We start from the raw sequence: 14,280 nt of genomic DNA on the forward strand, positions 1-14,280 counted from the left end.
TTCTTCGCACAAATGCAGCTTTTCAGAGCTGTAGAAGAAATGGAATGCTTTTCTCTTCCGGTAGTATTGTAATTCGTGCGGGGACCTTCAACTTTTCACTGAGAGTATATTGTTTAGCACATGGTGTTTCTTTGTGCCTCGCCATGTGGAAAATAGCCCGCCGTCCCCACTGAGAGATTTTACAGCCGCAGCGTATCGAGGCCTGACGTCTCTCTCTCTCTCCCTGCGTCCTGCCTCCCGTGTAAAGCCACGGCGTTGTCTGTCGTCCTTGTCAGCCACATCATTGCACGTTGACGGCAGACACGTGTTCATACGGGTGCATGCGCATTCATAAAGGCTGAATGCCGTGGAGAGATTAAACACATTGAGCGGACTGTGCGAATAGAGGAGGGAAGAACAGAGATCAAATAAATTGCGGAACAGAACCACCCAGAGGCATGAGGAACATGAAGGGTTGTACAGAAGTGTGTGTTGGTGGATGTCTCCGCTGATGCCGCCTGCTGTGCACCTCCGCAGGAGGTTAGAGGGAGGCTACTGATGTTTCCCGCACCACTCTTCCTGACTGCATTTTTCCAAGGCAGTTAAAGAATTAACATAAGCCATTTTCAGGGTGCACCAGAAGACACAGCCGTGCGGCGGGCTGTAAACTGAGATTAGATTCGCAGCACGATATCGAGGCACCTCTGTGCATGCAAATATCGATGGGACTTTAACAGAGTCCCGTTTTAAGGGCCCAAATCCTGTAAGCACATCATGCACAATGCTGTGGCCTTCGGGGGACTCAAAGCAGTTGGACTGGCCCTTCTTCACTAAATGTGTAGTCACCGTAGCTTCATGGGGAGCATCTACTATAAACCACAACCAAAGATGCAGATGAGCATTTTAGTCAGTTTATAAAGTCAACAACCAAGGCAGAGAATGTATATCTATCTATATAGATAGATATACACCCTTGTCAGTCCATTATGGTACATTTGTTTTTGAAATATAGATTTAAAAGCCGCTCACATAAAAAAAGGCAATTGTATGTGTCGTGTGTGTGTGTGTTTCTGAGTCATAATGCTTTTGCGAGGGTGCTCTATGGAAGTTCCTCTGAGCTTATCTGTTTGAGCGTGCACTTGCAGTGCCTGTGTAAAGGTATAAGGGTTCTTGCCTGGGCTCCAAGCTCGCCTTGGGCCATCCTGTGGTGTTTAAATCTGTGTATAATCTGTCATTTAGCCTTCTATCCCTGTGGCTCTAAGAAGCCTCCTGCCTCGGCCCCCACAATGCTTCCAGTACAATAACTGAGGCAAGCTAACAGGATCACATAACGTAGCGTGACTATTACACCGAGAGTGGAATTTTCTTTGTTGTTCAGCTTTCCCGCGTCTGCCCCTCAAGATGTTCTGGTTTCCAGCCGCCAGTCCCGGTGTGTCATTCAACATCAAGCTTTCTCCTTTGTCTCGCTCCCTCGTGCCGTCTCCCCATCGCTCCGTTTGTTTCTGCACATAAACTCGTCTCTGTGAAATGGCCCGATTGGGGAGCTATAAAACTCATTGCTTTTTTTCTGAGCTCCTCGTGTCGTACGTCAGATGGCCCTCATCCAGCGAGAATCTCAATCGTTGTTGCAGACGACACTGATCTTTTGATATTAAGAAATCCACGGAGAGGTTCCACGGGTGCGCTGAAGTTAAAGGGATCATTTTATAGCTTGGCTGAAATTGCAACATGAATTTGACAATGCGGCGACAGATTCATCTTGCCACTGTGTCCTTGTTTTGAAAGAAAATAGCAATAATAGTGAATGTGCCACTTTGTTTCTCTGCTAAAAAAATAACGTGCATCTTACCAATTGTATAAAAAAATGTGACCTGTATTGGTCATAATGAATACTGATTAAGTTACTGTTGATAATGGATCTTGTTTATGCTTGACCTTTTTAGAGGAGAAGTATTGTACCGGGGTCTTTGTCCACCGGATCCATTTGAAGCCAAATGAACGGAGCGATATATAATTGCGTGGACTATTTTAGACAGTTTGATTGAAGAATGCCTGTTCTTCTTCCAAAGAGCCATAGCTTAACTGCACAGATTGAGACAACAGAGTTGAGATACTGCTCTCTCTGTCTCTTGGCAGTCGGGTTTGGTTTCTGGAGAGTTCCAGGGAAGAGCAGACAATCATGCCCACCTTGTCACCCCCAAGGCCTCGTGCTTCAGCTCAATAAGCCCCTGTCTCGCCCCAGCTCATGAGCAGGTGGAAGTAGCATTTAGGATTTGTGTGTGTGTGTGTGTGTGTGCGCGCAATCCTGTGCCTGCATGTGTACGCTCTGTGATCACTTACAAAAACATCTAAGATTGCATGGATTTTGACCCAAGGAAGAAGTCATGTTCTATAGCGTCAGATGGACTGCAGAGGAAGACAAAACAAAGCAGAAGAGGAGAGGAAACTGGAAAAAAATGAGTGAAAAATTAAATCTTCGGACATATAAGCAAATAATAGAAATAAAGAAGGAAAGTTGCCTTAGTTTTTCCGTTCCACTACCTCAGCCTACTCTGCTCCCTGGCTTATTAAACAAGCAGAAAAATGAAGAGAAGGTTTCTTCCACAGCCAAATTTCTGTCAAGGATGCCACGTCAAGACTGTTTCTATCAATGACGCTCTTAAATTCTGCCGAGGACGGTCCCTCTTTTAGAGGACTTTCTTATGTGTATCCTCTGCGGCTCCAAACACCCCCACAATCATATGTGCGCATTGCAGTACCGGTAAACCGGTAAAATCCTTTGAGATATTTCATCTCTGCAGTTTGCTAAAAATCTTCCCTTCAAAATTTCAGGCATAATCTGGCAATCCAGTTGCCAATTCTTGAATCATATAAGATGCACAAGGCCTAATCTTCATCAGGCTAATCTAAACTTCATCTCTTGTTCGGCCGGTCAACAGCTGGTGACGTCTGCAAAATCCGTAACTGTGACACACTGTGACCGACACCATTGTGCGCACTTATTATTGTTTGGCAATCTGAAAGTTAGTTTAACACTGTGTGGCATTTAAGAAGAACACGTTATTATTTCATGCTACTAACGGCCGTGAAGAAAGACAGAGCTTCGTTACACCTCGCTGGCAGCAATACGTAACAGCCGGTTGTGAAGTAGTTGAACAAGTGTACATATTACCAAACAAATGACCCAGACTGACTTAAATAGGACAACAACGCTTTAAATCAGTAGTCCGGATGAGGTCTGTCTATGTTCTTTTGCCGATGCCACTAGAACTGCAGATGTCCATAGAAATAAATGTATTGTTTCAGCTCATGTGCTCTTTGTGTGTCCTCGGCCTGTCTGAACTTCTGTGGGTACGCGCGTGCACCAGCCACTGAGCCTTCCGGTAACTCATATTGATCATGTGTCAATCCCGACATCTCCTCTTCTTACTCCACTTTCCTTGGCGACGCTGGTCGGGTGCGAGATACTTTATTTAATTCTGTATATGTGACATAAGAAGCTGAGACCAATCGGAATGTCTTCTTGTTGCTAGGCAGCCCACCAAAAAAGTGACTGTGTTATGTTATTTCACACTAATAGGCACTCCGTATACCCACAATCTATGTGCACAAGCACGGAATAAAGTCAGTTCTTTTATGACATGTCCCAATACTAGGTTTCAGCCTATTGTCTTGTTGCAGCTCTGTAGTGCTGAATTGTTTCTATCAGCTTGAGGCAGTGAATTCACGATGGTGTGAACGTCACATAGGAGAAGTAGACATGAAGTGGAAATATAATGAGATTTCAATGAAAGAAGAAAAACCACAGGGAGTCGGAGTTGTCTGTGAATCTGCCTTGTTAGTAAGGAATCTGCCACATTCCGCTCCCAAACCTCTCCACTGTCATTTAATCATTTCTTTTTCTTACATCCCCATGGTCTCTTTCTCACTCTTATTACACTCTATCTGCCTTGCTTCCTGATTTCTGATGACTTTTTACTGCCAAATCATTACGGTGATGATGGCCTACCACCTTTGCCTACTGCACTGACTCTCACAACATTTGAGATTTGTGATTTTATATCGTTGTATGTGTGCGCGTTCATACAACCTCCATGGCCATAGACTTCAGGTAACGTTTCAGTGCTTTTCCTCACGTGCCAACAAAAGCTCCTGTTGTGTCGTTACGTTCATTTTTCCATCTCATTAGTTGCCAATTTGACTCATGGACCAAAACTTGTGACAGCAAATGAGTCCATTGTGCACAGAGAGGGAGGATGCAGTAAGTTCGCTAAATCATCTGGCATAAAAGCTGTGAGGAAATCAAAAAGGCCCATTAGTCCTTATAGCAACAGCAGCAACTGGGTTGCTATTTTATGTTGCAGATAAGCTGCAACCTGCAAACAATTTCTAGGACGTAAATCCCTGCTCCCTATAATACCTTCAAGATAAGAATAAGAATATCTTGAAATGATACACTTAGTGAAGTAAATGTTAATATTTGTTAATAGTATTTCACACAGACTAAGCCAGCAGACCATGAAGGGCATTTATAAAGTAAAGAGATTTGAATTTATTTCTGTAAAAAGCTCAGATCTATACTCTAATGTTAACAATAACTACATGTTCTGATGGAAATCCAGTTCTAAGGCTGAAGGGGTTGATGTTAAGTAAAGCTTTGCATGCAGTCCTTCTCTATGATACAGTAGATAAACATGTTCCAACTATAGAAATGAAATATTCTAATAATTTTCCTCGGTTTAAGCTGTATACTGATCCAGAAAGCTAATGCGTCTTAATGGTAAACTGATCAATGGTAATTGATCTGAAACAACGTTTTGTTTACCTTCTGATGAAGGCTCATGGTATCGGTTATTCAGTCTATATGACTGATTCATTGGAAACCCACACTGCTAATTATGTTTAATTAATCCCACGTTTAGTCCCCAATACCACCAGCTTTTACAGGCTCAGACGCTATCCGAAATCGTTTGGACTGCCAATAGTGTTTAACTCTATCAGTCTCAACTAAATGCCCCAATGTCCATCCGGGACTGTGTTGATTTGGCCGACTCTACGCATTTGTGCATGTACACATTGATTAAATGAGGGGTGCTTTTGCACTAGTGGCTTTCATACCCTCTCTTGCACACTCATCAGCCATGAGCTTCCTGGAAATTATATTCTTGGAATGACCTTCAGGAATTATGACACGGGCTTTGCAATCTGAGAATGTGAGAGCTTTGGGACAACAGTCTTCTAGCAGCCGGCGCTCATGTTACAACAAGCGATCACTCCTGATCCCTTGTCTAGTATTCGCCTCAAGCGCTCAGAGAATTAAATTTTCGTTTGGCTGCAAGCACCTTGATACATCGCTGTAATCCACCAAATGGCCGGAGTACATCCCGCCAAGGCTGTACCTAAACTGCTAATATCGTAAAACCATGATTGGAAAGGGAATGGGGTCTATCATTATACCAAGGTTCAGCATATGGGCACAGGGACACCACTGAATGTCATGCATGGCTTTTCAAAGAAGCCTCCAGCGGTTACAGTGAACACTGCATTCATGTTAATGTTATATCTTATTTACCTTATAAAAGCAGGTATACTGCATGTCTAAGCAGCAAACTACAACATCACATTTCACAAATCCACGTGGTGCTGGTGAAGCAAACTGATAAGAACATTGCAAAATGTTCCACCGATAAAATATTTATATTATTGTGGTGGAAATTTGTGGATTTATCATGGTTTTATAGAGTCTGACATCCTATTGACATACAAGGCCATTAACTAAACTTGAAAGGGCAGAACCTTTTTCTCTCCTGTGTTTGTGTTTAGTGTTTTTGTCAAGGATCACGGTATGTAGGAGGATCACGGTATTTAAGAGGATCACGGTATGTAGGAGGGGAGGGGTATGTAGGAGTATCACTGTATTTAGGAAGATCATGGTATGTAGGAGGATCACGGTATGTAGGAGCATCACGGTATTTAGGAGGGGTATGTAGGAGGATCACGGTATGTAGAAGGGGAATGTAGGAGTATCACGGAATGTAGGAGGGATATGTAGGATCGGGGTATGTAGGAGGGGTATGCAGGAGGATCGGGGTATGCAGGAGGATCGCGGTATGTAGGAGGATCACACGGTATGTAGGAGGATCACACGGTATGTAGGAGGATCGCGGTATGTAGGAGGATCACACGGTATGTAACATGAAGTTTGAGTTGTGATCTATGTCTTGAGATCTTAAACACTTTTCCATGTAAAAAAAAAACAACACAACGTTCATGCTATGGATTGTGTCCCATACAGTAGTAGAAGTAAAATTCAAAAATCAACCAAGCGTTTCTATTGCATCTTACTAAGTTCTTCTCTTCCTTCCTACTTGTGAAGAAAGAAGTTTATTTTGAAAATAAACCATGCATGTGTTGTCAGGGATGCGTGGGAAGGCAGCACTCAAATGCAAAGTTCAAAGGCAAAAACGACTTCAATAGTCAAAAAGGAAACAAAGCAAAGGCCAACGGGCAAAAACGCATACAGGTACCGGGAAAAAAGGCAGGCGGGAACAAGACACATCCAGGGGGCTGAAGACGAGGCACATCCACGACGATAGACAATGACGCGACAGGAGACACACACACAGCTTAAATACACTAGAGAGGTGCAGGTGATTGGACACAGGTGGAAACAATCAGACAATCACAGACGATGACAGGACAAGGCAGGAAGTGAAATTACCCAGGCAGACAAGAAGCAGAAAACTACAAAATAAGACAGGAAGTGAACCACACCGTGACATGTGTAGGTTGCAATGATGACAGAGGGTTAACTAGAGCATCATATTTTGCAGCTTAGACACACTGTCCAAGCTGGATTTCTGAATTCATTTATTTTTCAATAAAAATAAGGCAACTAATAACTGCATATACTGTGTTCAACACATACTTTTCTGAGTCTAACTTCCAGGAGGGATCAAGAATGGACATGTTTGGGATTTTCTTTTTTTCAGTGTTGGAAAGGCTTATTCGTGAAAGTACACATACCTATTCATACAAACTTATGCTGAAATGTAGATCCATTCCAATATATCTTTGCTAAACATGCAGTTCGGGTGATAAATGGCCCTGAGTGAGATGTACGTTTGCCCTGTCGGTTATTACAGTGCGCTTGAGTAAAGTTTGAGTTGTGACTCTACAAGAAATAAATATGTGTGACCTTGTGAAGAGACAATTCCCTTCTGTCTGTAAACTAAACACATAAAGGAGTCGATGATGCCTTGAAACCCTCTCGGAACTCAGAGCATGACCATTGTGTGAAAGTTTCATCCGTGCTTTTATCCACCCCTGCTTATAGAGACGTAGTCGTGCATGAAAGTACCGCAGAGATAAAACGGACAGATCAACTTATTCTTACGGCGTCTGATGTTAATGTGTGTTAGAACGCATGCATGCATGTGTCAGTGGTAGGTTGTGTGCACATGTCGTTCCCAAGAGAAGGTCAGGGACATTAGTGAGATCAGTAAAGCAGTCTTGTTCATTTTATTAACTGTCTAGCTGATTGCATCTTGCCCTGGGGTATGCTGCCTCCATTAGCCAGGTCAAAGCACGATCACACCAGAACAGATTAGACAGATTTCTATTTTCCTCACTTAGAAACCGCTGTGGAGGAGTTGGACCTCAGATGGAGATGCTCTAAGGTGACGGCTGCACTGTCGACTTTGGAAAGGAAAGTCAAAGGATTTGTGCTGACCTCAATTTTTTTTCTTTTCGATAAAGCTCTATCTGTATCTGTGAAATTGGCAGCCTCGTCCTGAGGCAAAAACTACAAAGGTTACTCGACTGGGGATTTTAAGGTCAAAGCATCTGTTTTCGTTTGTTTTTTTAAAGTTGTTATCAGAGAATAATTACAGGGTCCCCAAGATGGTCCAGCAGTTTGAAACATAAATCGGTTACACAGCACGTGTCTTTCGAAGAATGATTTATTACTAAAGTACCGAGGACTCGCGACATATTCTCATGCAGGAGCTCCCGCTTTTTCCACAATGAACAAACCTGCCACTGGCGCCCGTCTCTATTGACTAAAATGTTGAAGCCGAAGGTACTGTCAGGTCTCTACGTGTTTTTCCGACATTGCAGATTTCCCAGCTTGAAATTCAGATTGACGGATACATGAGCCATTTCCAGACTCAATTTTCAATTATGGACGAGGCCTCCTCTCCAGCTGCCCACCGCGAGCCCTGATAACAGCCTGACTGCTCCAGCAGATGATGAAGGCCTGTGCTGGCATGATTGAAGTGTATTCATAATTTGCGCTCCTCTTAAGTGAGACGGGACCTGCGCACTTTGACTCGATCGTTCAGGCCGTCATTGACTGGGATTGGACCGCACACACACACACCCTACACTCAAAGCACTTAGTGCACTACATATCTGCCCTTACTGGTCATTTTAAAATGAAGATAACCTCATAATGGGATTTAAATCTACAGAGAATTTATATAGATCTGATTCATGCTTAATGCCTATTATCATATGTAATAAAACATTGTGCATTGTTGTCTTCTTTTGAATGCAAGAATTTGATAATGGTTGGTTGATGTTTTTATGATCCCCCCAAAACTTCATACGATCTTTGCAAATAATATCTCAAAACTCATCTTTGCCGTGGTCAATCGAAATTCAAACCTGCCAAAATGTCCAAAATAATACAATTTACTGACTCACACTAGTCAATAAACGCCTGCAAAGGTGTATAGTCTTTGAAACGCGAAAGCAGATTCCTTCTGCACTTACCAGAATAAATGTATCAACCAGCTTGAAACGGGCCAAACCCCATCTTAGAGGTCTGGATTGTGAATTAAGTTCCTGCCTCTCGTTAAGCAGTAGAAAGATCTAGACTTTTGGCTGACACGAGTCTGGGCAAACAAACGCAGTTGCACGTCCACACTCACATCCTCCATGGAAGCTGGTGCCATTCCAGTCAGCATAAATATAAGATAAACTATTGCCAAAAACAGTCAAATGAGCATGCTCATTACGTTGAGATGCATCTTCATTTTTCCAAACTTTCCAATCCCAGCCGCTAACTCGCTCTTTGTCACACCCCTTTGTCATTACGTTCACGCCCTTACGTGAACTCCAGCGGCCCCGATGAGTCCTCCACGGATCTCTCAGACGCTGTGTGCACTCGGGCTGTCAATCCAAACCAAAGCATCTGTGGTGACCTCAGCAAACACGTTGAGAGCTGAAAAGTTTCTCCTAATAACTGAACACAATACATCGTTAAGACTCCTTAATGAGCCTCCAGAAGCATGGCGGGCGCTCACCCGTCAGCCCCGTCCTCATTACTAATATGGTCATCATGTTCCCCGGGACATAATGTGTCAACTAAGTGTTGCTCACCTGTCCGTCATTCTCAGATAATGGGCGGGTGAGCCACACTTAGCAGAATATTAAAGTCAAATGCGCCCCTTCTGAAAACAAATTGCCAATTTGTTGGTAAAGGTTTGAGACTTCTGTCCGTAATTTAACGTGACCTGTTAAATAACACACAAAGCACCGATGCGAGAATGAATTATTCATATTGCATATTTGTTTAAGCTAACTGCCATAACATTTTGTGAAGCATCTTGAAGGAAATGTTATGTTTATTTAAGGGTAAGTTTGCAATCCGACATACTTTTAAACAATAGTTAACTTTGTCTAAAGACAATTACCGCACCTCACGACTTTGATTAAGGTGTCGCACGGGAGTCGCTCTTCTAATCCGGAAGTAAAAAATGAGGGCGACGTTTCTCGCTTAAATGTGCGATTCACTTTCTCTGGGTTCATTAGTGTTAATTAGCCGTGATGACACCTACTAATGCGTTTTGCAACTGTAGCTTCCCGCGATCAATACGGTGTCCTCCTTTACCTTCACCTTGGGTGTTAGCAAAAAGTAAGCGGTAGTTTGCACAGCCGCAGCGCTTGTAAGAATTATACGGGGCATAAAGAGGCTTTTCTGTTGCCCAACGTCCCACCTACTCCCAATATGTAATAAAACAACCGATTACTCATTTCCATTCACTATGCCCATTAATGCACTGATGAATATTTATGGGCAACTTGCTGGTCTGCACATAATGCACAGGTGGAATTATTATGAACTTCTGTTCATCTGCGTTGACTCCTGCAGCAGTATCAGTTATTCCCCATGAGTGTATTCATCATAAAGTTGTTCCAAAGTCTGTAACGAAACCTCTGAAGTAAAACTTTGCGTTAATGCTCGCAGAGACACACATCAACAAAAGTAAATGTATATGAAGTCAAATATGTTCGACATGCGGATGGTGAATAAATCATGCTGAGGTGCTTCCGCGTGAGGACAAAAAGTATTTTAGATGTTAAATAAGAGCGGAACCTTCGATAGAGTCTCCCCTAGATAGAAGTTGAATTATCTACTCTCATCTTCCACCTACGTCTGTTTGTGGTGAGTGATGACAGATTTATGATGTCATAAAAAACAACAATAGGCGCTGAGAGGACTTTGTGCGCCGTGTCTGTAATAAATCAGCTGATCGAGCGTTATCCTGTCCACTTTCCTCCTTTGGGAAAACACATTTTGTAAATCATCTAAAAACCTGCCTCAAGGCATCGAAGTTTGAGCCAATTTACTATAATGTGCTTAATACGCACGCATTGCTAGTTCGGTTTGTTCTGAACAAACAACATGTTATATTTCTTCACTGCTTTGAGAGAGTATTTCACATGCACACGAAAACAATGTTTTCTTTGAGGCACCTGCCGTCCGTAAGGTGGTCGTTCTTGTTTTTGAGTGACATTTCTCACCAAATTTAGACAGATGTGCGAATAGGTGTTTCAGAAAGAAACCATGTGATCTGTTCAGTGTTGCAAAGCTGGAGTAGAAATGGGAAGATGAAGGAATATACAGATTGATGGTTGAAATCTAAAGGCTTCAGCCCAAAGGTGGAAAGAGACAGAGATGGAAGAGCATTAGAGCGCATGAATGCGAAGTTTAATTCATTTTATTTGTTTAATGGTCGGATAGAATAGCAGGAGGGGAAAGAAGAGGGAGGGAGTTGGACAGTGAAAGAAAAGAGAACGGGAGGAGGCGGCCGCAGTCAACCTTTGCAAAAATCAATAACTCCAGCTAAGATGGAGACAGCAGAGCAGCGAGAGAGGGAACAGAGAGACGAGGAGACAGGAATACCAAAGGAGGGCGGGAGGTGGGAGGGGGGAAGCAGACAAAGCTGAGGAGAGACTCGCTGTGTAAGAGAGTTAGAATAAGATAGGCAAAGGTTGCCGATCTCCGTGTGCTCAGGAAGAAGCCCAGCGGGTTAGCGCCCGGCCCGCTGAGGTCAACTTCCTCACCTGCAGATCAACTGCAAACAAAGAGCCCGGCAGGAGCGAAGCAGAGGAAAAGAACGTAGCAGGCTGGATGAGAGAAGAGTGTCAGGGGTTATCCTTTGTTCTCCTTTGACAGACGTTGTGTGTACCTTTTGAAACGTCTGCGCTGTTAAAGACTGCTTTCCTTTTTCTTTTCTTTTTTATCTGCAATAAATGCTCACAACTTCCAGTCTAATGCGATGATGAAACACTCCAAAAGTAATGAAAGCATGCAGTGAGACGCCGCTGTGGACCAGAGACTTTCAAGGACGGAACATTTGAAAGTCTCATTCAGACATACAAAAATGTAACACAAAGGTTGAGCCACAAGTAACTGCCAAGTATTTAAATCGGTACTGACAGAGTCGAGGCAAAACCGAGAGCGACACAAATAAAGCCCTCTGTGATGGTTGTTGACTACGTGTCTTTCTCCATCTTTCTTTTCCAATCGCCCGTCTTCACTTAAATACATTTTTTACGCAGGATGTGACTTGACAGGTGCATTGTTTGATCACGCGGCGGTTGTTTGAGTAACGGCACAGCTGGACCATGGAAGGCAAAAAAAAGAATATAAGAAAAAAGAAAACCTTCTTAAAGGATAAACATCTGAAATCTTTCATGCTTTTGACAACAAAGTGTTACGATGATGAACGAATCACAGAGCTGTCAGCGGGATGCATGTGGCTTTCATGAGTAATACAAAGCCAAAATGCAGCAAGAACTTCTTTCATAATTGATAGACACCAGAGAGACCGGTTTCTGTTGCTCCATGTCACAGCAACAAGAAAGAAATGCAGACTTGTGTGCGGGGGCATCCACACGAGTGCAGTTGATCTATAACTTGCACCTCTGTACTAAACACTGAAGTTGTTTAAAACGTTTTTTTTTTTTCATCAACTGACCTAAATTTGAGCTGTTACGTAATCTGCAATCAGAAAATTAAAAGACTTGAGGAAAGAAAAAAGACATTTTGAAAGAACTCTTGTTTTTGTGTTTGCAACCAGCAGCTGAATGTTAAATATCTTGTCGTGTCCTTGATGAATACTTTCAAAAATGATGAGGCCTTTAACCAGAATCTGAGCTACAACTATATATATATATATATATATATATATATATATATATAAGAATATAAATATGTATAGCTATATGTTTATGTCTATACTTGCGCTTCTTCTCGAATGTATTGCTCAAATAAATTGCAGCTTGTACTATTTTCGCACCATTTGTTTTTTCTTGCCAACGCCGCATCGACTTGTACCTTCAACAGCACGAATCTCTAGACCTTCACTGTGATGTTTCTCCTGACTCCCACATTTGCTGCACTCGTTTTCTCTCTCGGCCCTAAAATCCCATAAAAACATCTCTTCCCCCGACCGACCCTTGTCACGTCCTCGCCTTGTGACTCCTTCCTTTCTTTTTCGTCTTTTCCTCTCTGTGGAGCCGTTCATGCGCTGCTCATCCTCCTCTGTAATTATGAGTGTTGTTCACTGTATCCCCATCCATGAGACGGGCCTGACAGATGTGCAGGGAGATGGACGGCGCGAGTAAAAGAGCAGATTGAAAAAGCCAACGCGTCTCGGCAAAAGCCATTTTCTTCACGACACCTCTGTCCGTTGGCCTCGACCTGAGGCGACGCCGCACTGAATCCGACTCCCGTCACAAACCCGCAGGCTCGCGCGCACGGATCCCGATTATCCTGCGGTGATGACGATCACGGTTGTTTGCGGTCGCTCTTCACAGTCACAGCGGCGGCCTGCGATGTGTGTTTTTTTATGTGCGCACGTATTCTCGTATGCTCTGGTGCACACTTTAGGTGTGGGAGGGAGGGGGGTTGCATCAGTGTCAGGTTACTGTGTCTTCATCAAGTCGACAAGCCAATTAGGGACACAACCATTGATATTAATTTCCCCTTCCTCCCCTTTCGAGGTGTTCTTCATTTAATAGCCGAATACTCTCTCTGATGACCCGTGAAGAGTTGTAGATGGTATGCAAAGTGAATTCACCGGAGCGTAACGTTGTGCTGAACAGCGGGTGGGGGGGGGAAGAGGCTCGGCCTTAGAACTGTGCGGGAGGTGGAACGTGCCGTGGGTGCTCTCAGGTAGAAGTTGTTAAAATTTATCATCATCCTTGCCCGCAGTCTGCCGTGAGTTCTGACAACAGAGAGGTCCTGCCTGACATTGCGACACTGCAGGCAGCAGTGAACTTATTTAACCCGATTTAAACTCCTGCCTCCAGCACCAACAAATAAGGTGAAGTGCTTGACGTCATTTTTCTTAGCATTCCTGATTATTTAAAACTCAAAATAACACCCGACATACAGTATTATATTTAAAGATACAACTACTAACGTATGAGAACAGCCAGTTAACATCCATGGGGCTGGCAGTTGTTCAGCAGTTCACTTCTCCCTTGCCATTGTTAAGACACAAACAAAACTGGGTCCCGTGGTAAGATACCATGGAATATTCATCCCCCATTTTCGAAACTTTTAGAACGCAAAGTGAAGAATTACATTGCATTGCGGATTTCTGCAGTCCCAAAACCATAAGGATGTGTTTCAAAATGCAATTTCGGATCAGAGCAAGGGGAGTTTGCTATTAGCATGGAATAAAGGACAGTTTATACCGGAACTAGTGAGAACATAAAGAGATAAAATGCCAAGAAAGAGTCACGAAAAGGTGGGATGGACGGATACGGAGCATTGAGATGGAAAGCCAGAGAGAACTGCCACCGACACCTACTGATGAAAATAGCAGGACAGCTGCGCAAGGCTGATATGAGGGAGGCGCACGAAAAACAACCCTGCAAGAGCAAAAGATCCAGAAGAGAAGAGACGAGGTGGAAAAACATAATGGGAAGAGAGATTTGAAAAAAGAAGACAGGGGCCTCTGAGACCAAGAGATATGAGGGAGCACGGAAAAGGTGAGAAGC

General features: G+C 43.3%; 1 protein-coding gene across 1 annotated transcript in view; it reads left to right on the forward strand.

Moving 5' to 3' along the window:
* Window positions 1–14,280, forward strand: part of cntnap2a (contactin associated protein 2a) — a 241,430-nt gene that overhangs the window by 181,296 nt on the left and 45,854 nt on the right. The window lies entirely within an intron of this gene.

This window comes from Gasterosteus aculeatus, chromosome 21 (assembly GCF_964276395.1).
Source record: "Gasterosteus aculeatus chromosome 21, fGasAcu3.hap1.1, whole genome shotgun sequence".
Taxonomy (NCBI): Eukaryota; Metazoa; Chordata; class Actinopteri; order Perciformes; family Gasterosteidae; genus Gasterosteus; species Gasterosteus aculeatus.